Raw genomic sequence first — 24,270 nt, forward strand, 5'->3', positions numbered from 1 at the left:
ATAGGTACCTGGGAGTTAGTCAGCTGTCACGGGCTGCTTCCTGGGGTGTGTGTGTGTGTGTGTGTGTGGTGTGGAGAAAAAAAAAAAAAAAAAAAAAAAAAGTAGTTAGTAAACAGTTGATTGACAGTTGAGAGGCGGGCCGAAAGAGCAAAGCTCAACCCCCGTAAAAACACAACTAGTAAACACAACTAGTAAACACAACTAGTAAACACAACTAGTAAACACAACTAGTAAACACACACACACACACACTGGTAGCAGGTAGCTGAGCGAACAGCACGCTGAACACATGATCATGTGGTACAGGCTTCGATCCCAGGCGCCGGCGAGAAACGATGGGCAGAGTTTCTTTCACCCTATGCCCCTGTTGCCTAGCAGTAAATAGGTTCCTGGGAGTTAGTCAGCTGTCACGGGCTGCTTCCTGGGGTGTGTGTGTGTGGTCTGGAAAAAAAGTAGTAGTAGTAGTGGAAACAATCGATTGACAGTTGAGAGGCGGGCCGAAAGAGCAGAGCTCAACCCCTCGCAAGCACAACTAAGGTGAATACACAGGGAAGCAAGGTTAGTAGATGTTATAGACAGGAATTTCCTAACACAAAATGTGAAGGAAGACACAAGGGAAAGAGGAGGAGATGCACCGAGCCTATTAGACCTGATTTTCACCCAGAACATAGAAGACATCGAGAATTTAGAGCATGAAATACCTCTATGGGCCAGCGACCATTGTGTCCTAGTCTTTGACTACATGATGGAACTCAAACTTGTGACCATGGGACAAGAAGTCTGGGAAAGGAGAGTTGACTACAGGAAAAGGGACTATAGGATATCTTGTGGTTTTCTTGAGATGATTTCGGGGCATAGCGTCTTCGTGGCCCGGTCCTCGACCAGGCCTCCTTTTTGTTACACACCCCTAGGAAGCAGCCCGTAGCAGCTGTCTAACTCCCAGGTACCTATTTACTGCTAGGTGAACAGGTGTATCAGGGAGAAAGAAACTCTTGCCCATTTGTTTACGCCTCCACCGGGGATCGAACCCGGAACATCAGGACTACAAATCTGAAGCGCTGTCCACTCAGCTGTCAGTCCCCTGATTACAGGAGGATAGGGGACTATCTGGGAGAAGTGCAGTGAGAGGAAGAAATTAGAGGAAAAACAGTCCAAGAAATGATGGACCTAGTTATATGGAAATGCCAGGAGGCCGAAGAGAGATTTATACCAACAGTAAAGGGAAAGAATAAGAGGGAATATAAACTGTCTATTAAACCCATGGTTTAATAGACAGTGTCAGGATGCAAAACTGGCCAGCAGGAGGGAGTGGAGGAAGTACAGAAGACAAAGGACAGAGGACAACAGGATCAGATGCAACAGAGCTAGGAACGATTACATTAACATAAGAAGAGTTTCGGAAAGAAAGTATGAGAACGATAGTGCGATCAAAGCGAAAAAGCAACCTAAATTACTACAGAGCCATATAAGAAAAAAAATGTCGGTGAACGACCAAGTGACAAGACTAAGGAAAACAGAAGGGGCATATACTGAAAGTGACAAGGAAATCTGCGAGGCACTGAATGCCAGTTTCCATGGAGTGTTCACAACCGAGCCTGAGCAGCTCCCATTGTTAGAAGAGATTACCCTAGATGAAAGACTATCAGATATAGAGGTGACAGCAGAGGAGGTAATGAAACAGTTGACAACACTGGATGCAACTAAAGCGGTTGGACCAGACAAAGTATCACCGTGGATAATGAAAGAGGCAGTGCAGGCACTCAGCGTGCCTCTGGCAAGGATCTTTAATGAATCACTTATGTCGGGAGAATTGCCCAGTGGCTGGAAGAGGGCAAATGTTGCACCGATTTTCAAGAACGGTGATAGGGAGGAGGCACTTAACTACAGACCCGTATCACTGACAAGCATCCCCTGTAAAATACTGGAAAGTAAAATTAGGCTAAGACTGGTTGCACACCTAGAGAACATTAGGTTTGTAAACAAGCATCAACATGGGTTCTGGACAGGGAAATCTTGCCTAACAAACCTTTTGGAATTCCATGATAAAATAACGAGGATAAAGCAGGACAGAGAAGGTTGGGCAGACTGCATTTATCTGGAATGCCAGAAAGCCTTTGATACAGTACCGCACATGAGATTGCTATTCAAACTTGAGAGGCAGGCGGGAGTGAGCGGAAAGGCCCTAGCATGGGTAAGGAACTACCTAACAGGAAGGAGCCAGGGAGATACGGTAAGGGGGCGAGAAGTCAGACTGGCGAACAATAACGAGTGGAGTACCTCAAGGATCGGTGCTGGGACCAATTCTATTTCTAATATACGTTAACGACATGTTTACAGGAGTAAAATCCTACATATCGATGTTCGCGGATGACGCAAAGTTGTCGAGAAGAGTTGTGACAGGTGAGGATTGTAGGATCCTCCAAGAGGACTTGAACAGGTTACGGAGATGGTCAGAGAAATGGCTACTGGAGTTCAACACGATCAAATGTAAAGTTATGGAAATGGGACGAGGTGATAGGAGACCAAAGGGACAGTACACAATGAAGGGAAACTGCCTACCTGTGACGACTCGAGAAAGAGACCTGGGAGTGGATGTGACACCTAATCTAACTCCTGAGGCACATATAAATTGGATATCGACAGCAGCGTACTCTACACTGGCAAAAGTTAGAACATCATTCAGAAACCTAAATAAGGAGGCATTTTGGGCGCTTTACACTGCCTACGTGAGACCCGTCTTAGAGTATGCCACCCCATCATGGAGTCCCCACCTGAAGAAACACATGAGAAAACCGGAAAAGGTTCAGAAGTTTGCAACGAGACTCGTTCTAGCGTTACGAGGGATGGGATATGAAGAGTGCCTGAAGGAACTGAGCCTTATGACACTAGAAAAAAGAAGGGAGAGGGCGATATGATAGGAACGTATAAAATACTCAGAGGATTGACAGAGTGGACATAGAAGAAATGTACACATGGAATAGTAACAGAACGAGGGGACATGGGTGGAAGCTGGAAACTCAGATGAGTCACAGAGATGTTAGGAAGTTTTCTTTAAGCATGAGGTAGTGGAAAAATGGAATGCACTTAAGGAATAGGTTGTGGAAGCAAATACTATTCATAATTTTAAAACTAGGTATGATAGGGAAATAGGACCGGAGTCATAGCTGTAAACAACCAATGGCTGAAAGACGGGATCCAAGAGTCAATGCTCTATTCTGCACGTACAAATAGGTGAGTACACACACAAGTTCCACTTGTAAAATCTATATTAATGGACCTTGTGGTGTAAGCGACGTTGGTGATCCCGGGAACATACTCAGCAACAAATACGGGTTTTCTCTCTGTAGAGAGTGTTGCTGAGGTCCGCCCGCTATGTTGAGTCACTCCTGTGTATCATTGCAAGCCAATTGTCAGTCCCATCCTCCAGTAAAGACAGCAACCATTGCAACTGTTTGGTCATATGCACTGCAATGAACTGTTCGACTACCAAAAAGTTCACGATTTATATAACTGAAAGAGCTAAAATGGCATACTAGAAAAAATATGAAAAAATTACTAAAGGATCTAACCTAACCTAACCTAACCTATCTAAGTAATCCTACGCCTTGAATAAGCTTCCAAAGGATTATTATGATAAATATATATGTATGGTAAACTAGGCCTGGGAATGTTTAGGTTCATATTTTTACTTTTTTTCGTGCTTCTACAAAAGTAATAGTACAGACAGTGAAGAGTGTTTGCTTCAACAGTCCATCTTCGTCCGTTGTACCAAACACAGGCATTAACTACTGTCATTAAAACAAAATGGGTTGGAATTTCTGTGTTAAAAAACATGCATTTTTATGACTGTAACTCACAAAGAAAAATTAGAGTGGAATAAGATGACTGAATGCTTGTGTGTGTGTTAATTCTAAGACGTTCTCAAGAGCTACAAAAGTCCCCTGAAATACACGACAATTACAAGAAAACGCTCAAGCAGTAGTTTTGCATTTATTGTGATCTTTGTTCTATAAATTCCATTACAGATCCTGTGTTGACCATTTGACCAAGCTGTACATTGACATTCATGTGTACAGCATTCTTGATGAAATATATGTATGCAAATATATGTGGATATATTATTCATCATCATTTCTTCACAGTATATAAAATCCCTACTATATGAAGAGCGCTTGTAATACTCTCTCCAGCCTGCTGTTACAGACCTCATATGTCCATTGGATGACCTAGAAATCTCCTCAATTCATCTATCAATCACTCATTTTTATCTGTCAATCTCTCACTTCATCTTCACACACAGAGATCACACTAACGTGATGCATCAAATGAACAAATCCACAAGGGCCGTGACGAGGATTCGAACCTGCGTCCGGGAGCATCCCAGACACTGCCTTAATCGACTGAGCTACGAAAGGGTAGTTCAGTAAGTTCAGTAGAACTTCGGTTTCAACCCTTTTACCCTGTCGTAGCTCAGTCGATTAAGGCAGTGTCTGGGATGCTACAGGACGCAGGTTCGAATCCTCGTCACGGCCCTTGTGGATTTGTTCATCTCACTTCATCTGTGAGGTGAAGTGAGAGATCATGTCACGTCATCTCTCGCGTCAATCTGGTCGATGGCGTAGTTAAATATTTACACTGAATATATTCTCCTGTGTGATTCAGGAACGGTCTGTTCGCTGTTAATTTGAGTTCTTTGACTGGCAACGCTGTATGGTTTAGGTTGAGACCAGAACACATACAGTTTTTGTTCCATTCTTCACCAGTTATACCGAGCATACATCATACATGTTTTTTGTGTCAGCGAAGGGAGTGGACCGATCCCAGAGGAACTGCAATATCGGGCCGATCCGCGGCAAAGGTGGAGCAAGCTCCTAGCACTTCGCCATGTTGCAAAAAATCAGTTTAATATGTAATCTCAAGTCCTGTCTTCCATTCGTTGTCAAGCTCTTGGGTCTCACTGTCTCATCCACTTCCCCCTCCTCTACACCAGCACCCTAAATAGGGTCTCCTGGAGCAGGTGACACTGAAGCCACACCCCTGAAGCCACACCCCTAAAGCCACACCCCCTGAAGCCACACCTCTGAAGCCACACCCTGAAGCCACACCTCTGAAGCCACACCCTGAAGCCACGCCCCTAAAACCACACCCTGAAGTCACACCCCCTGAAGCCACACCTCTGAAGCCACACCCCTGAAGCCATACCCTGAAGCCACACCCTGAAGCCACACAGAGTGTGGCTTCAGGGCTTCACTCTCTCCACAGAGAGTGTCTTCGTTGGAAGACAGAAGAGTTAGGGGGGACATGATCACCACATTCAAGATTCTCAAGGGAATCGACAGGGTTGATAAAGATAGGCTATTTAACACAAGGGGCACACGCACTAGGGGACACAGGTGGAAACTGAGTGCCCAAATGAGCCACAGAGATATTAGAAAGAACTTTTTTAGTGTGAGAGTGGTTGACAAATGGAATGCATTAGGAAGCAATGTGGTGGAGGCTGACTCCATACACAGTTTCAAGTGTAGATATGATAGAGCCCAATAGGCTCAGGAACCTGTACACCTGTTGATTGACGGTTGAGAGGCGGGACCAAAGAGCCAGAGCTCAACCCCTGCAAGCACAACTAGGTGAGTACACAATTGAAGCCATGCCCCTGAAGCCACACCCCTGAAGCCACACCCTGAAGCCACACCCCTGAACCCATCCCCTGAAGCCACCCCCTGAAGCCACACCCTGAAGCCACGCCCCTGAAGCCACACCCTGAAGCCACGCCCCTGAAGCCACACCCCTGAAGCCACACCCTGAAGCCACACCCTGAAGTCACACTCCTGAAGCCACACCCTGAAGCCACAATTAAACCTGGCCAGAACCTTGTTTTCCGTTGATAAAAGGTCATCACTACCTGTCTAAGCTCGGGGCCAGGGGGGTCAACAAACATTTACACATCTACTAACGAAACCTCTACATTCTTTTCTCAAGCTTTGTCGGCTTGGTTTACCTTGGTTAAACAGTTTACACTGATGTAAACCTCCCAACCAACTGTTGCTGTTGTTATAAACAGCCTCCTGGTGCTTCCGAGCTCATAAACCTATTTAATATTTGTAAACAAAGCCGCCAAAGATTGAAAAAAGATGCAGCAGTTGACATCCATCAGTCTCAGGAGACTGGAGTTGTGCTCTGGTTGTCGGTCTGGCCTCACCAGGGCACAAAGCCAGGGTAGGTTGATATGGGGAAGAAGCTGTTACCCATGCAGCAGCTGGTCCCTCCCTATCACCCATGCTTCCAGGTCGAGTAAGAGTGCTCAGGTCCCCGACGGCACCCGTGGCGTGGCGGGGTGTAGTGTCTCCACCAGTTGGAGGAGGAGGAGACCTCTCCTGGCTCACAACTCTTGCAAAACAATTTTTACACAAAGTTTAGTCATATTGCCTTTTGATAATTTCAACATCGTCAGAGATTAATTATATCTTTTGGAAAATTTGCGTTTGCATCCGTGAGTGTTGACCTATGTGTACTTACGTATGTGTTTGCAGGGCGAGCATCAGCTCCTGTGCCCCGCCTGTTGCCTGTTCTTGCGTAATATACAATATGCGCTAAAGTTTACAAGCTTGGCATTGCATCCAGCCTCAAAACATTTTCTTTTATTTTCTTACTCAGATAATTAAATTCCCATTCTCTCTTTACGGTAGAGCGAAGGACAGGAATGGTGCCCAACCCCTTGGACGATCGGGAATTGAACACCGACCTGCACGAAGCGAGACCGTCGCTCTACCGTCAAAAGAGAGAAAGGGAATCTAACTACACCGTCCTATGCTAAATCCTAACCCTCAGATCATATTACAATGGCTATATACAAGTCGCGACATACAAGGGTCGCGTCCCCTTGTAACAGCTCAACTGTTCATAGTTATGTATTCATGTCAAATAAATTGGATTGTTATAGACGCGCGTTTGCGCGCTCGCACACTAGCTGCTGGGAGAGTGAATTTTTGGCCTGAACCCCACATCTCGGTGCTGAGTGTCGTACACATGTTGTCACAGTGTACTTGTGTAAGTAGAGTTCCAAAGGGAGAGACTGCAGGATCCGTTTGTAAATCAGAATGATTTCCCGGTTGCAATTCTTTTAACCATGTCGTAGCTCAGTCGATTAAGGCATCGTCTGGGATCCTCTCGGACGTAGGTTCGAACCCTCGTCATGGCCCTTGAGGATTTGTTCATTAGAAAGAGAGGCTTGACTTATTTGAGGCGACAACACCTTGAACTCGGGTCAGGTGGCTAGCGTGGCCGGCGGCAGCACCTCCTCCTCCTCCCTCAACTCCACAATGTCTCCCTGCCACATCCTCCGTTTGTTTGAATTCCTTAAATTAGAGAAACCCAAGTTATGATTCAGTAATTGTACTTAATAATTAACCTTGTTCAAGTACCTATGTAAGGTAACATTCACATGAGAATAAAGATTAAGTCCCTTAAGTGGGGCAAGTGCATAGGAGTTAGCTATGATAACTGGTCTTGTCAACGATAAGTGCCAATGTTGCACTGTGGAGAAATGCCCGAGAGACCACTGGAACATTATCTAACACAGTGCACAGTTACAACCACAACAGACCACTGGAACATTATCTAACACAGTGCACAGTTACAATCAAAACAGACCACTGGAACATTATCTAACACAGTGCACAGTTACAACCACAACAGACCACTGGAACATTATCTAACACAGTGCACAGTTACAACCACATCAGACCCCTGGAACATTATCTAACACAGTGCACAGTTACAATCAAAACAGACCACTGGAACATTATCTAACACAGTGCACAGTTACAACCACAACAAACCACTGGAACATTATCTAACACAGTGCACAGTTACAATCAAAACAGACCACTGGAACATTATCTAACACAGTGCACAGTTACAACCACAACAGACCACTGGAACATTATCTAACACAGTGCACAGTTACAAACCCATTAAGATTTCAACTTAGATTCAACAGAGCAGAAGTTGTTAAACACATGGGACAAAATCTTACTGAAGCGACCATACGAGTCATAAATACTCATACTCCGCCCAAGTAAAACAGAAACAAGCAACACTTAGTGGGCCAGCCAGAGGCTGAGGGCCCGCCCAGTGGGCCAGCCAGAGGCTGAGGGCCCGCCCAGTGGGCCAGCCAGAGGCTGAGGGCCCGCCCAGTGGGCCAGCCAGAGGCTTAGGGCCCGCTCAGTGGGCCAGCCAGAGGCTTAGGGCCCGCCCAGTGGGCCAGCCAGAGGCTGAGGGCCCGCCCAGTGGGCCAGCCAGAGGCTGAGGGCCCGCCCAGTGGGCCAGCCAGAGGCTGAGGGCCCGCCCAGTGGGCCAGCCAGAGGCTGAGGGCCCGCCCAGTGGGCCAGCCAGAGGCTTAGGGCCCGCCCAGTGGGCCAGCCAGAGGCTTAGGGCCCGCCCAGTGGGCCAGCCAGAGGCTTAGGGCCCACGCAGGAATATCCCTGAAAAAAAAAGAAAAGCTGCCAATGTTGTACATGAGTCAGCGCAGGTCAGCTGCCGTGCGGGTGTACACTCACCACTGCTCCCTCGATAATAAAATTCACTAATTTAGAAAAATTCATGACATTACTTAGAAGTGTATTGGACATTACCCTTGTTCAATTGTCTCTGTAAATTACCTTCATTTGTGAATAGACATTCAATCCCCTTATTCGGCCAAGTGCATATGAATTAGTTTTGTCAATTAAGCTTTATAACTAGTCTGGCAATCAGAGAGGCTGGGTCGGTAGGCTTGTTTGAACCCGGGTGAGGGCAGTGTGGTGTTTGCGGGCCGTGAGGACACGTACCTCTGGCAACACAAACCGAAATTGTCTCTATTTTCCGCTTGTTACAACTTGTAATAAAGTTGTTACATCTTGGCTTATCGTGTTTATAACGTATTAGAACGTTGTTACAACTTGCTATATTGGTTGTTATAACTGGTTAGGTGGTGTTAAAACTTGTTTGAACGTTGTACCAACGTCGTAGTTTGGGTGTGTGTTTGGCGGGGTGGGATCACTCTATCGAAGCCATAATATCTTACCAGGGATTTAACAGCAGATAAAAAGTCAAGTTTCTTTGAGTTTAAGTACAATTGTTAATAAATCCTTGTTTGACATCATTGCCTCTAGGATAGGATATAATATCTAGACAGTGCGTTGCATATATTGTGTTAATAAACCCAATTTTTAAGTGATTTCTTGTGTTTAGCAAATATTCCCTCAATTATTATTTTAGATTTTTCCGATCTTTATTGTGTTTGAACGTTTCCTGTGTTCCCAAAAGCACTTATTATTTCAAATATATTCTCCCTTGTTTGGTGTAAGCTGCATTGTTAAGTAACTTCCCCCCCCCCACCAACACCCCTTTCCATGAAATTTTGGATTCACTTCCTTGGAATTCCTGCCTAATTGACTGATCCCTTCACAGTCATTAGCTTAATTTTTAACAGTGTGCGGAATGAAGGTGGTCGTGGTGGTGAAAAGAATACTGTAACTGTAGTGGTAGTGTTACCTTGTACCCCGTGGCACTGTAACTGTAGTGGTAGTGTTACCTTGTACCCCGTGGCACTGTAACTGTGGTGGTAGTGTTACCTTGTACCCCGTGGCACTGTAACTGTGGTGGTAGTGTTACCTTGTACCCCGTGGCACTGTAACTGTGGTGATAGTGTTACCTTGTACCCCGTGGCACTGTAACTGTGGTGGTAGTGTTTTCTTGTACCCCGTGGCACTGTAACTGTGGTAACAGTGTTACCTTGTACCCCGTGGCACTGTAACTGTGGTGGCAGTGTTACCTTGTACCCCGTGGCACTGTAACTGTGTTACCTTGTACCCCGTGGCACTGTAACTGTGGTAGCAGTGTTACCTTGTACCCCGTGACACTGTAACTGTGGTAGCAGTGTTACCTTGTACCCTCGTGGCACTGTAACTGTGGTGGTAGTGTTTCCTTGTACTCCGTGGCACTGTAACTGTGTTACCTTGTACCCCGTGGCACTGTAACTGTGGTAACAGTGTTACCTTGTACCACGTGGCACTGTAACTGTGGTAGCAGTGTTACCTTGTACCCCGTGACACTGTAACTGTGGTAGCAGTGTTTTCTTGTACCCCGTGACACTGTAACTGTGGTGGCAGTGTTACCTTGTACCCCGTGGCACTGTAACTGTGGTAGCAGTGTTTTCTTGTACCCCGTGACACTGTAACTGTAGTGGCAGTGTTACCGTGTACCCCGTGGCACTGTAACTGTGGTGGTAGTGTTTTCTTGTACCCCGTGGCACTGTAACTGTGGTAACAGTGTTACCTTGTACCCCGTGGCACTGTAACTGTGGTGGCAGTGTTACCTTGTACCCCGTGGCACTGTAACTGTGGTAGCAGTGTTACCTTGTACCCCGTGGCACTGTAACTGTGTTACCTTGTACCCCGTGGCACTGTAACTGTGGTAGCAGTGTTACCTTGTACCCCGTGACACTGTAACTGTGGTAGCAGTGTTACCTTGTACCCTCGTGGCACTGTAACTGTGGTGGTAGTGTTTCCTTGTACTCCGTGGCACTGTAACTGTGTTACCTTGTACCCCGTGGCACTGTAACTGTGGTAACAGTGTTATCTTGTACCACGTGGCACTGTAACTGTGGTAGCAGTGTTACCTTGTACCCCGTGACACTGTAACTGTGGTAGCAGTGTTTTCTTGTACCCCGTGACACTGTAACTGTGGTGGCAGTGTTACCTTGTACCCCGTGGCACTGTAACTGTGGTAGCAGTGTTTTCTTGTACCCCGTGACACTGTAACTGTGGTGGCAGTGTTACCTTGTACCCCGTGGCACTGTAACTGTGGTAGCAGTGTTACCTTGTACCCCGTGGCACTGTAACTGTGGTAACAGTGTTACCTTGTACCCCGTGGCACTGTAACTGTGGTGGCAGTGTTACCTTGTACCCCGTGGCACTGTAACTGTGGTAGCATTGTTACCTTGTACCCCGTGGCACTGTAACTGTGTTACCTTGTACCCCGTGGCACTGTAACTGTGGTAGCAGTGTTACCTTGTACCCCGTGACACTGTAACTGTGGTAGCAGTGTTACCTTGTACCCTCGTGGCACTGTAACTGTGGTGGTAGTGTTTCCTTGTACTCCGTGGCACTGTAACTGTGTTACCTTGTACCCCGTGGCACTGTAACTGTGGTAACAGTGTTATCTTGTACCACGTGGCACTGTAACTGTGGTAGCAGTGTTACCTTGTACCCCGTGACACTGTAACTGTGGTAGCAGTGTTTTCTTGTACCCCGTGACACTGTAACTGTGGTGGCAGTGTTACCTTGTACCCCGTGGCACTGTAACTGTGGTAGCAGTGTTTTCTTGTACCCCGTGACACTGTAACTGTGGTGGCAGTGTTACCTTGTACCCCGTGGCACTGTAACTGTGGTAGCAGTGTTACCTTGTACCCCGTGGCACTGTAACTGTGGTAGCAGTGTTATCTTGTACCCCGTGACACTGTAACTGTGGTAACTGTGTTCCCGTGTACCCCGTGACACTGTAACTGTGGTAACTGTGTTCCCGTGTACCCCGCGGCACTGTAACTGTGGTAACAGTGTTCCCGTGTACCCCGCGGCACGTGGTGATCACACACCAGGTATTACAAGGCATCACTGGACTAAGGTTACAGTAAGGAACAACGGTGAACAACATAGCCGTTAACTCACAACCCGTTAAGACAGAGTAAAGTGACAGTTAAGATCCTCTGATACTCGAGTCTGTTACCTCGAGGGTAGAGGTGACAGTCTGGGACGTTACAAGTCATCCCTGGTGTCCGTTACACCCTGTAGTTACACCCAGGGGTAGAAATGATGTCAACTAACTGGTCTCTAACATCTTAACTCCAATATATATATATATATATATATATACATATATATATATATATATATATATATATATATATATATATATATATATATATATATATATATATATATATATATATGTTATATATATATATATATATATATATATGTCGTACCTAGTAGCCAGAACTCACTTTTTGGCCTACTATGCAAGGCCCGATTTGCCTAATAAGCCAACTTTTCCTGAATTAATATATTTTTTCTAATTTTTTTCTTATGAAATGATAAAGCTACCCATTTCATTATGTATGAGGTCAATTTTTTTTTATTGGAGTTAAAATTAACGTAGATATATGACCGAACCTAACTAACCCTACCTAACCTAACCTAACCTATCTTTATAGGTTAGGTTTGGTTAGGTAGCCGAAAAAGTTAGGTTAGGTTAGGTTAGGTAGGTTAGGTAGTCGAAAAACAATTAATTCATGAAAACTTGGCTTATTAGGCAAAACGGGCCTTGAATAGTAGGCTGAGAAGTCCGTTCTGGCTACTAGGTACGACATATATATATATATATATATATGTCGTACCTAGTAGCCAGAACGCCCTTTTCAGCCTACTATGCAAGGCCCGATTTGCCTAATAAGCCAAGTTTTCATGAATTAATTTTTTTTCGACTACCTAACCTAACCTAACCTAACTTTTTCGGCTACCTAACCTAACCTAACCTATAAAGATAGGTTAGGTTAGGTTAGGTAGGGTTGATTAGGTTTGGTCATATATCTACGTTAATTTTAACTCCAATAAAAAAAAAATTGACCTCATACATAATGAAATGGGTACCTTTATCATTTCATAAGAAAAAAATTAGAAAAAATATATTAATTCAGGAAAACTTGGCTTATTAGGCAAATCTGGCCTTGCATAGTAGGCCGAGAAGTGCGTTCTGGCTACTAGGTACGACATATATATATATATATATATATATATATATATATATATATATATATATATATATATATATATATATATATATATGTCGTACCTAGTAGCCAGAACTCACTTCTCAGCCTACTATTCAAGGCCCGATTTGCCTAATAAGCCAAGTTTCCCTGAATTAATATATTTACTATAATTTTTTTCTTATGAAATGATAAAGCTACCCTTTTCACTATGTATGAGGTCATTTTTTTTTATTGGAGTTAAAATTAACGTAGATATATGACCGAACCTAACCAACCCTACCTAACCTAACCTAACCTATATATATAGGTAAGGTTAGGTTAGGTAGCCAAAAAAAGCTAGGTTAGGTTAGGTTAGGTAGGATAGGTAGACGAAAAAACATTAATTCATGAAAACTTGGCTTATTAGGCAAATCGGGCCTTGCATAGTAGGCTGAGAAGTGAGTTCTGGCTACTAGGTACGACATATATATATATATATATATAATCCATGATCGTCTGTAATGCTGAATATTTACCACGATATGTTGCAACTCTTATAGTCTAACATGAATTGTGGCTACTGCAATTATACAAATATATAACCACAATCTGGTTAACTGCCAGATTACAATTGGTTACAATTGGCACTGGTTACAATTGACGCTGATCGTCTACAAGGGTACAACTATCTCATGATCAGATGGACTGGCTAAAACTCTACCATGATCGGCTGCACGGGTTAGTGTCCCGTGATGAGCTGCCAGGCCCGGGGCCAGGTTCAGTGATATCTGTGTCCCATGATACCTGGTTGATGGGGTTCTGGGAGTTCTTCTACTCCCCAAGCCCGGCCAGAGGCCAGGCTTGACTTGTGAGAGTTTGGTCCACCAGGCTGTTGCTTGGAGCGGCCCGCAGGCCAACATACCCACCACAGCCCGGTTCGTCCTCCATCTCTACATTTCTGCCGAGGCCCTCTCAACGTCGTGGGATAATTCCTTAAATATATATGGGTGTTGATTAGTCTTTAAACTAACGGTTAGCTTTTTCCCTTTGTAGACTTAATTAGGCATTGAATAATTACTATGGTCAGTGACGTACTGTTCGGTAATGACTAATAAACCCGTTCTCCTTAGTAACAGTGTTGTGGTATGCAATTATTTTGTATAATGTATTTTTCAGATACAATAGTAGCGTGAAGACTGTAATGTTCCGGGTGTATGGTCTTGTTTGCAGATGTATATTTGGCAACATTAGGAAAAGAGGTTGCATAGAATTTGTCTCGAATTTGTTAAGTAACAGTATGCCATTTTATCTCTGTGTTTTCCTAAATTTTCAAGTGCTCTATGAAGTTAGAAAAGTGTTTTATTGAGAAAGGCAGACACCTAATTGAAAGAAGAATACGTTGGGATTTAAACAATGAGAGAGAGAGAGAGAGAGAGAGAGAGAGAGAGAGAGAGAGAGAGAGAGAGAGAGAGAGAGAGAGAGAGAGATATGCAGACAGAGACGGACAGAGTCACCAGAGGGATTCTTTTTTGCCACAACTTTAGTGGCAGGTCGAAATTAACTTTGGCATCCGTCTCTCAAGGCAAGCGGACTTGAGAAGAGTGGAGGGGTGGAATAAAAGACAGTGGATGGGGGTATAGGGGAGGCGGAGGGAAGAGTGGAGATAGTGGAGGGGGGAAGAAAAGGAAGTTAGTAGAGGGCTGATAAAGGTGTTATTGGAAAGAGGTCATTTGAAATACGGGCCAAAAGGAAGAGAGAAAATGAGACGGGTGAAGTTTGAGGAAGTTATTGACGGAGAAAGAGCGAAGAAATGGAGAAGACCATTCACACTTGAATGCAATGATTTACATTATGAAATTAGGTTCAGGCTGTTAATGAAGGTCACCTCAGCACCTTCCACATAGGAACTTAATCCGGCGCCATCTTCCTCGGTCAAGAAGACTCGGGTTTTGTAGGAACCTGAGTCGAAGATTCGTCTCGGAGCCACGAAACTGGACTACTCATTGAAGGGACTTTAAGGTGTGTTAGTTAGTGCCAAACTCGAACATTTGTGTAGTGTTAGAAGCCTGCCAGTGTCTGATGCAGCCTTGTGTGTGTGTACTGGTGTACAGTGCACATTTTTGGGAGGGATATGGAGAGAGAGAGAGAGAGAGAGAGAGAGAGAGAGAGAGAGAGAGAGAGAGAGAGAGAGAGAGAGAGAGAGAGAGAGAGAGAGACAGAGAGAGAGAGAGAGAGAGAGAGAGAGAGAGAGAGAGAGAGAGAGAGAGAGAGAGAGAGAGAGAGAGAGAGAGAGAGAGAGAGAGAGAGAGAGAGAGAGCCTATTGAGTCCACTTCATGATGATCGGAAACCTCAACGAATGCCCCGTTCGGAGGAAATTTTATGAACTCTCAGCGGATTTCGATCTGAGAAATTGTTTACCGTCGCCACTTACAGCTCAGTTTCTTCACTGGCTCCTGTCATAAGTGACCTACCAGTGTACACAGTTAACCGCAGGCCCCCCTAGTATATGCTGACTCAACACTTAGACGTCAAAGGTGCATTTGATCATTGTACGTTAAATTGCGTTCGGTCATCCTTGTAGAGAATGCGTCTACTCTATGTGCCTTTGGAGCATTCAACCACTGTACTTCTTGGGTGTATTCGATCACATAGCCTAGTGGGTGCATTCAACCACTGTACTTCTTGGGTGTATTCGATCACATAACCTAGTGGGTGCATTCAACCTCTGTACATATAGCGTGCATTCCACTGCTATTTTGTCCATTTGCATATGTTTCTAAAATTGAATGCATGAGGTTAATTACAACATATCGAGACCAGAGATAATTTAAAACTACCAATGTATCAAATGAATTACCGGATATGAAGAATATATTATAATTACTCTCAAATTAAATACTAATATCTATAACAATACTAACCTCCATATACCACTGTAATACTTTCAAAATAACGCCTGAATCCTTGGGTAAATATTCCCGTAAATCCTCCGCTCAAGACATAAAGTCTATAATCATAGAGAGTATCATGTCATAATGGGCCTTAACGTTTTTATCATGCAGTGTGTAATTTATTTATATTACAGGAGCTAGGCTTTTACGATTACTTTGTTCTTGAATAAATGAACACTACTTGTAACTATGGACTCCTAACTATATCATTAATACAATTTTTGTATATATATATATATATATATATATATATATATATATATATATATATATATATATATATATATATATATATATATATATATATATAATGTCGTACCTAGTAGCCAGAACGCACTTCTCAGCCTACTATGCAAGGCCCGATTTGCCTAATAAGCCAAGTTTTCCTGAATTAATATATTTTCTCTAATTTTTTTCTTATGAAATGATAAAGCTACCCATTTCATTATGTATGAGGTCAATTTTTTTATTGGAGTTAAAATTAACGTAGATATATGACCGAACCTAACCAACCCTACCTAACCTAACCTAACCTATCTTTATAGGTTAGGTTAGGTTAGGTAGCCGAAAAAAGTTAGGTTAGGTTAGGTTAGGTAGGTTAAGTAGTCAAAAAACAATTAATTCATGAAAACTTGGCTTATTAGGCAAATCGGGCCTTGCATAGTAAGCTGAGAAGTGCGTTCTGGCTACTAGGTACGACATATTATATATATATATATATATATATATATATATATATATATATATATATATATATATATATATATATAAAAATACATAAACTCCAGCCGCAGGACGACCAACAATAACTCACCTGAGAACCATAAAATGAGAGCACAGATCACCAGGAAAATAGAAGAGGGCAATACTACAGGTGCCATCAGAATCATGACCAGCGATGACACTATTGCCCCCAGGAACGCCACGACAGCAGAGGCTCTTCAAGACAAACACCCACCCAGAGCCCCCGACAGCAGCAGGGATCCCCAGGAAAACAATGCTGGCATAGAACCCTTGACTGTTCGAGAATCTGAGGTGTACAAAGCAGCCATGTCTTTCCCAACAGGTTCAGCAGGGGGCTTTACAGGCCTAAGACCCCAGCACATCAAACAAATGCTGAACCCGGTGCTTGGAGATGCTGCAAAGGACCTTCTAGTGGAACTTACCAGATTCTCCAACATGTGTTTGGCTGGCGGCATCCCTGAGGACATCAGGCCTGTCTTTTATGGAGCAGCACTCTGTGCTCTAAAGGAGGAGGATAGGGGAAACGGGCCCATTGCCGTTGGCAACACCTCCCGATGCCTCGTAGCTAAGGCTGCAGTGAGATCTATCAGCCAGGAAGCAGCCACCTTGCTGAAACCTCATCAGCTCGGGTTTGGGATTCCCTTAGGTTGTGAAGCTGCAGCACATGCAGCGCGGGCTTACATTGCTGATCTCCCGGACCAGAAGCTTGACTTTAAAAATGCCTTCAATCAAGTCAGACGAGACTCTGTCCTCAGGGCTGTACACAACCATTTCCGTCCCCTTTACCCATTCATCCGATCGTGCTACAGTGAGAACTCTAAGCTTCTTTTTGGGGAGCATGAAATAGACTCCTGTGAAGGTGTCCAACAAGGTGACCCCCTTAGCCCCCTTCTTTTCTGCTTAGCTATCAAAGAGGTCACTGATAGTCTGACAAGCGAGCTAAACATCTGGTACCTGGATGATGGCACTCTCGCTGGAGTGCATCCAAATGTGAAATAGTCTCCCGCAACCCAGACATCACTGGCCAAATAAAAAATGTTCTTCCAGACATTCTCGTTGTCGAGTCACTAGATTGCGCCTTCCTGGGGCCCCCATTGGCCCACAAGCAATCGAGGAGGTCCTGGATGCAAAAATCACTGATCTAAAGAGAATGCTGGGCAGGATTGACAAGATTGCCATGATGCTCCCTTCCTCCGCACAAGATGCCTATCTCTCCCTAAGTTGACTTTACTTTCAGAGATATTCTCCATCCTACAGCAGCCCTAAGTTAAATGTGTATGACACCCTTCTGAGGTTCATGCTGGTGAAAGTCCTGAACCTGCCATTGGACGACTCTGAGTGGGAGCAAGCAACCCTCCCTGTAAGACTCGGCGGCCTTGGTGTCCGCACAGCCTCCCAGATTGCTCTACCAGCTTTCCTTTCCTCCTCCCATGCATCGCACGATCTCGTAAGAGATATCCTATGGAATTCCTGAGTGATTCAGCAGGAATACACGATCCTGCTTTCACTGAATGTTCAAATCAGTGGAATGCTCTTGCAGCCCCAGCACCCGTCATAGAACCAATAAACAAAACTTATACAGTCCGGCTGGGACCACCCACTAGTAGAAAAAACAGCTGATGCCAGGCTCAGAGCCGCAACATCAGACAAGGAGAAAGCTCGCCTCAGAGCAGTGCGTGCCCCCCATGCAGGAGACTTCCTCCTGGCAGTACCCATATCAGCAATGGGCACGCGTCTAGATCCAGAATCCCTTCGTGTAGCAGTGGCCCTCCGCCTTGGTGCCCCAATTCACACTGAATACAAGTGTATTTGCAACAGGGTGGAAGCAGACCAATATGGACTGCATGGGTTGCATTGCAGAAGAACAAAGGGCTGGCATGCAAGACACAACGAGGTCAATGACATCATCAAGAGAAGCCTCGTCTCAGTTCAGTGTCCAGTGGAGAGAGAACATAGTATCCTAGGGGTCCAAGACCCGGATTTCCCCGCACGTCACCCTGATGGCATTACCATATACTCCTGGAAAAGGAGCAAGCACTTGGTATGGGACTACATGTGTGTATCCACCCTGGCTGACACCTATGTACACTTCGGTGCTGATCAAGCAGGTGGGGCGGCCAACCACAGGGAAATAGCAAAATCAGTCAAATACAGGCGATTGGAAGGTCAATACATCTTTGTTCCCATAGCGTCTGAGACGCATGGCCCCTGGGGCAAGAGTGCCTTGAGATTTCTCAAGGAATTGGACTCCAAGCTCATTGACGTCACCAGGGACCCAAGAGCTGCCAATTTTTTGTTTCAGCGCTTCAGTGTGGCGATCCAGAGGGGAAACGCCTGCTGCATCCTCGGTTCCTGTCTGGAAGCGGAGGAGCTTCAAGAGATCCATAACCTTTACGCACTCTTTGTATCAACCAATGTATATCTTGTAACCTTTATATATATATATATATATATATATATATATATATATATATATATATATATATATATATATATATATACCTAGTTCAACACCTAGTTCAGCAGGCAGGGGGTACATGATCCCAGCTTCACAGACTGCACAACCAAATGTGTCTCTCTCGCAGGACCAGCACCCCAACCACCGCCTTCTGAAGCCCAAAAGCAATCCAGCTGGGATCGCCCCATTGCCGACCAAGAAGTGCGACTTTTCTAGAAGCTGCGACAACACGACATGACACTGTCCGACTTATAGCTGTAGCAGCTCCCCATGCAGGTGACTTCCTATTAGCAACCCCAATGTCAGCAACCGGCACCCGTCTCACACCGCAGGCCCTCCGAATTGCCGTGGCTCTCCGCCTCGCTGCCCCAATCCACACCGAATACAGGTGTATTTGCGGCGAGGCAGATGCCGACAGGTACGGACGGCATGGCTTTCTCTGCCAAAGGACAGGAGGATGGCATGCAAGACACAGCGAGGTCAATGACATTAAGAGAAGCCTTACCACAGCTGGTTGTCCAGCAGAAAGAGAGCCCCGTTACCTAATGTCCCGTAACTCTGATGAGCCTGTCGGTCGCCCAGACGGAATCACGGTGAACCCCTGGAAGAATGATAGACAATTGGTGTGGGACTACACTTGCGTTTCAACTTTAGCCAATACCTATGTTGACTTCAATGCTACACAAGCAGAAGGAGCTGCCAATCACCGGGAAGCGGCCAAGTCACGTAAATACAGAGACCTTGAGCACCACTACAATTTTATCCTCATTGCCTCAGAGACACTTGGTGCCTGGGGTAAAAGTGCTGCTAGCTTTTTGAAGGAGTTGGGGTCTAAGCTAATCGAAACAACTAGAGACCCTAGAGCTGCCAGTTTTCTTTTTCAGCGCCTTAGTGTGACGATCCAGAGAGGAAATGCTTACTGCATCCATGGTTCCTGCCCGCCATCTGAGGAGCTGGAGGAGCTGTTCAACTTGTGACAAGCAGCCTTGTACCCTGCATGTAATCAATATTGTAACTTTTTGTGTGTAATGACATTTTCAAATAAAGTTAGACAAATATACACACATACCAAAAGAATAGGGGTGGTAGGAGAACAAAATATCAAAGTGTTCAGTGAGGATCCACAAGGTCTTCTCTGAGTACTCTTTATTTTCTTCTCCGAGGCTATGGGTCCCTACACTTGAACCAGAGGTGGTACCCCTTCTAGGTTTAAATATATATATATATATATATATATATATATATATCGTACCTAGTAGCCAGAACGCACTTCTCTGCCTACTATGCAAGTCCCGATTTGCCTAATAAGCCAAGTTTTCATGAATTAATTATTTTTCGACAACCTAACCTACCTAACCTAACCTAACCTAACTTTTTCGGCTACATAACCTAACGTAACCTATAAAGATAGGTTAGGTTAGGTTAGGTAGGGTTGGTTAGGTTCGGTCATATATCTACGTTAATTTTAACTCCAATAAAAAAAATTGACCTCATACGTAATGAAATGGGTAGCTTTATCATTTCATAAGAAAAAAATTTGAGAGAATATATTAATTCGGGAAAACTTGGCTTATTAGGCAAATCGGGCCTTGCATAGAAGGCTGAGAAGTGCGTTCTGGCTACTAGGTACGATATATATATATATATATATATATATATATATATATATATATATATATATATATATATATATATATATATATATATTAGTATATTTTGGTAGCAGTGTATAAAATTAGTATATTTTCCGCGCTGCGTTTCACTTACGAGACGGAAAAGGAAGGGAAGCTGCCTTTTCTAGATGTAACAGTCATGGAAAAGGGCGGAGGTTTCCACACTGCAGTCTACACTAAGGAAACAAACATAGGAATGTGCCTAAATGCCAACAGCGACTGCCCTGACAGGTACAAGAGGAGTGTTGTTAACGCATACGTCGACCGTGCTCTCAGCCACAGCTCAGAATGGAAGCAAGTCGACGAAGAACTCTGTAGGGTAAGGCAGGTCCTAGTCAATAACGGCTTCTCCAATGGTTTCATCGAAGACATCATAAGAAGGAAAGTGAAAAGCCATGCAACCTCTGAAGAGACAACTAACACAACACCTATACCCCCTATTAGACTATTTTACAGGAACTTCTTTTCCACAGCTCATAAAACGGAGGAAAGGGTCCTGAAAGATATTGTTAATAGAAACGTTATCCCTACAGACAAAAATCAGAGGATACAACTGACGATTTACTATAAAACCAGAAAAACGGCCAGCCTACTCATGAGAAACTCTCCAGACACAAAACAGAACGCTTTAAAAGAGACTAATGTCGACTATGCCTTCAAATGCCCACTTGGGGACTGTAAGCTCCAAAAAACCCAGTATATAGGCAAGACAACAACATCTCTTTCTAGGCGTTTAACGATGCATAAGCAACAGGGCTCCATTAAGGAACATATAATCTCTTCCCATAACCAAACCATCGCCAGAGAAATCCTAGTAAACAACACAGAAATCACCGATAGATACAGCGATAGCAGGCGGCTTGACGTTTGCGAGGCACTACACATCAAGAAGTCAACACCAGCAATCAACAGCCAATTATTACACAACTATATTCTACCCACCTCAAGACTCCGCTCCAATATAGAAGCATCAAGAAATATGGACCAATAGGCTTTCTACAAACACTTCTATTCAATACCCATTGTTTCTGTTCTGTCTTGTGTTGATACTTTTAATACCCTATTAATATCCTCTCCTGTTCTGTCTTGTGTTAATGCCACATCACCCTTCCCACCTCACTCAAATGTAGATATAAAATCAGAGATACGTTCTAATCAGTTGTGTATTTGTGAAGTCTTTGAAAATGTAATAAGTTTTACGAAACGCGCCCGTGTCGCGTCAGACTAGAAATAAAAATGAATTTTGGAGAAGTGATTTTTGATTTACCTCCAACAGTGAAGCGTAATTTACGAAAGATTGAGAAAATCCGTGTTAGAATTATTAATCTTACTTTTTCGGTCATATTTAATAATATATATATATATATATATATGTCGTACCTAATAGCCAGAACGCACTTCTCAGCCTACTTTTCAAGGCCCGATTTGCCTAATAAGCCAAGTTTTCATGAATTAATGTTTTTTCGTCTACCTAACCTACCTAACCTAACCTAACCTAGCTTTTTTTGGCTACCTAACCTAACCTTACCTATAAATATAGGTTAGGTTAGGTTAGGTAGGGTTGGTTAGGTTCGGTCATATATCTACGTTAATTTTAACTCCAATAAAAAAAAATTGACCTCATACATAGAGAAAAGGGTTGCTTTATCATTTCATAAGAAAAAAATTATAGTAAATATATTAATTCAGGAAAACTTGGCTTATTAGGCAAATCGGGCCTTGAAAAGTAGGCTGAGAAGTGCGTTCTGGCTACTAGGTACGACATATATATATATATACACACACACCCGTATTTGTCGACGTAAAAGACGCACAATATTTTATTTTTAAATTTATAAAAACAAAAATTGGCCCGCGTCTGATGCGGCCGTATTACGGGTATGAGAACCAGCCCCGTAGGCTAGGGGGCCGGACGAGCCCCGTAGGCTAGGGGGCCGGACGAGCCCCGTAGGCTAGGGGGCCGGACGAGCCCCGTAGGCTAGGGGGCCGGACGAGCCCCGTAGGCTAGGGGGCCGGACGAGCCCCGTAGGCTAGGGGGCCGGACGAGCCCCGTAGGCTAGGGGACCAGCTATTTGGGCGGGCTGCCCAAATATTCCTACAAACTATTTACACATTATACAAACTTTATTATACAAACATTACACACAAATATTTTGTTCTCCTACCACCACTATTCTTTTGGTATGTGTGTATATTTATCTAACTTTATTTGAAAATGTCATTACACCATCCGGCTGGTGGCCGGATGCGACAACAAAACATCACATCCAGAAGTACAAGTTTCACATCCTGTATAGCATTGTTCTGGCCCAAATATAAACAACTACACCACTGCTGATCTTACAAGAGGCAAGAGTTGGGGTACAAAATCCTCTTTAAAAGATATTTCCGGTTAGTCACAAACACAGACTTAATCACAAAATCCAGTCGAACTCCTTGTTCCGAACCCTCACTCCAAGTCTTCTCTCGAAGACACCGACGACAAACATTAAAACCCTTCAAGTTAGACCTTGTGTCCTCCTGAAACCATAAAGAACTTGTGTCGCCTGGGTGGACCAGATCAGGCCTTGCCGAACCTCTTCAAGCGTCCCTCAAACTCCTGCCAAACTCCTGCGCTTCTCGGATCAATTTTTTTCCCGGTGTCCTTCTCTCTTGTTGTGAAATTCAAGAGGTGGGTGTGGAGGTGCTCCTGAGGTGGTTGATAACATGGAGACCCGGGGTGGCAGGCTGGCTAGGCTGCCTTCCACAGCCTCACGAAGGAGGCCCATGGTGGAGAAGGTATTCTCCATGGTCGAGGGGGAAGGCAGGTCTTAGTCCGGCGGGTCTTTGACTTCTACTGCTGCTCGCATCTCTCGTGGACTTCTTGAAGAACCAATTGGATTAGTTCTTGCAAGAAGTGCCGGACCAACCGGGCTGTAGGGAATATGCGGGCTTTCGGGCAGCTAAAAGCAACAGCCTGTTGGACCAAGTTATCACAAGTTGATCCAGGCCTCAAGCCGGGCTGAGTAGCTGAGCGGGTACCCCTGGTTTAGGTAGGGGGGGGGGGTATGGTAGCTGAGCAGACAGCGCACAGTACTCGCAATTCTGTGGCCCGGGCTCGATTCCCGGACCAGGCTGAAACAAATGACCAAAATTTCTTTCTCCCCTGATGACCCCTGTTACCTAGCAGTAAATAGGTACCTGGGAGTTAGACAGCTGTTACGGAGCGGCTTCCTGAGAACGTGTGTGTGTATATGTGAGAAAAAAACATTAGTTAATAGTTAGTTACACTTGATTGACAGTTGAGAGGCGGACCGAAAGAGCAGAGCTCAACCCCTGCAAGAAACAAATAGGCGAATACACACATACATTATATATATATATATATATATATATATATATATATATATATATATATATGCAAACAAGCCTGAATGGTCCCCAGGACTATATACAACTGAAAATATATTTATATATATATATATATATATATATATATAAATACTCCTGGGAGTATGGGTTCGAGTCACTTCTGGGGTGTGAGTTTTCAGTTGCATATTGTCCTGGGGACCATTCAGGCTTGTTCGCGCATATATATATATATATATATATATATATATATATATATATATATATATATATATATATATATATATATATATATATATATATCA

The 24,270-nt window shown here is 44.1% G+C and overlaps 1 protein-coding gene and 1 pseudogene across 1 annotated transcript in view; one reads left to right on the top strand and one right to left on the bottom strand.

Annotated features, from left to right (window-relative positions):
- LOC123759495 (uncharacterized) overlaps positions 1 to 24,270 on the top strand; it is a 430,513-nt gene that overhangs the window by 22,882 nt on the left and 383,361 nt on the right. The window lies entirely within an intron of this gene.
- LOC123759569 (U2 spliceosomal RNA) lies at positions 4,805 to 4,948 on the bottom strand (annotated as a pseudogene).

This window comes from Procambarus clarkii, chromosome 32 (assembly GCF_040958095.1).
Source record: "Procambarus clarkii isolate CNS0578487 chromosome 32, FALCON_Pclarkii_2.0, whole genome shotgun sequence".
In the NCBI taxonomy this organism is placed as follows: domain Eukaryota; kingdom Metazoa; phylum Arthropoda; class Malacostraca; order Decapoda; family Cambaridae; genus Procambarus; species Procambarus clarkii.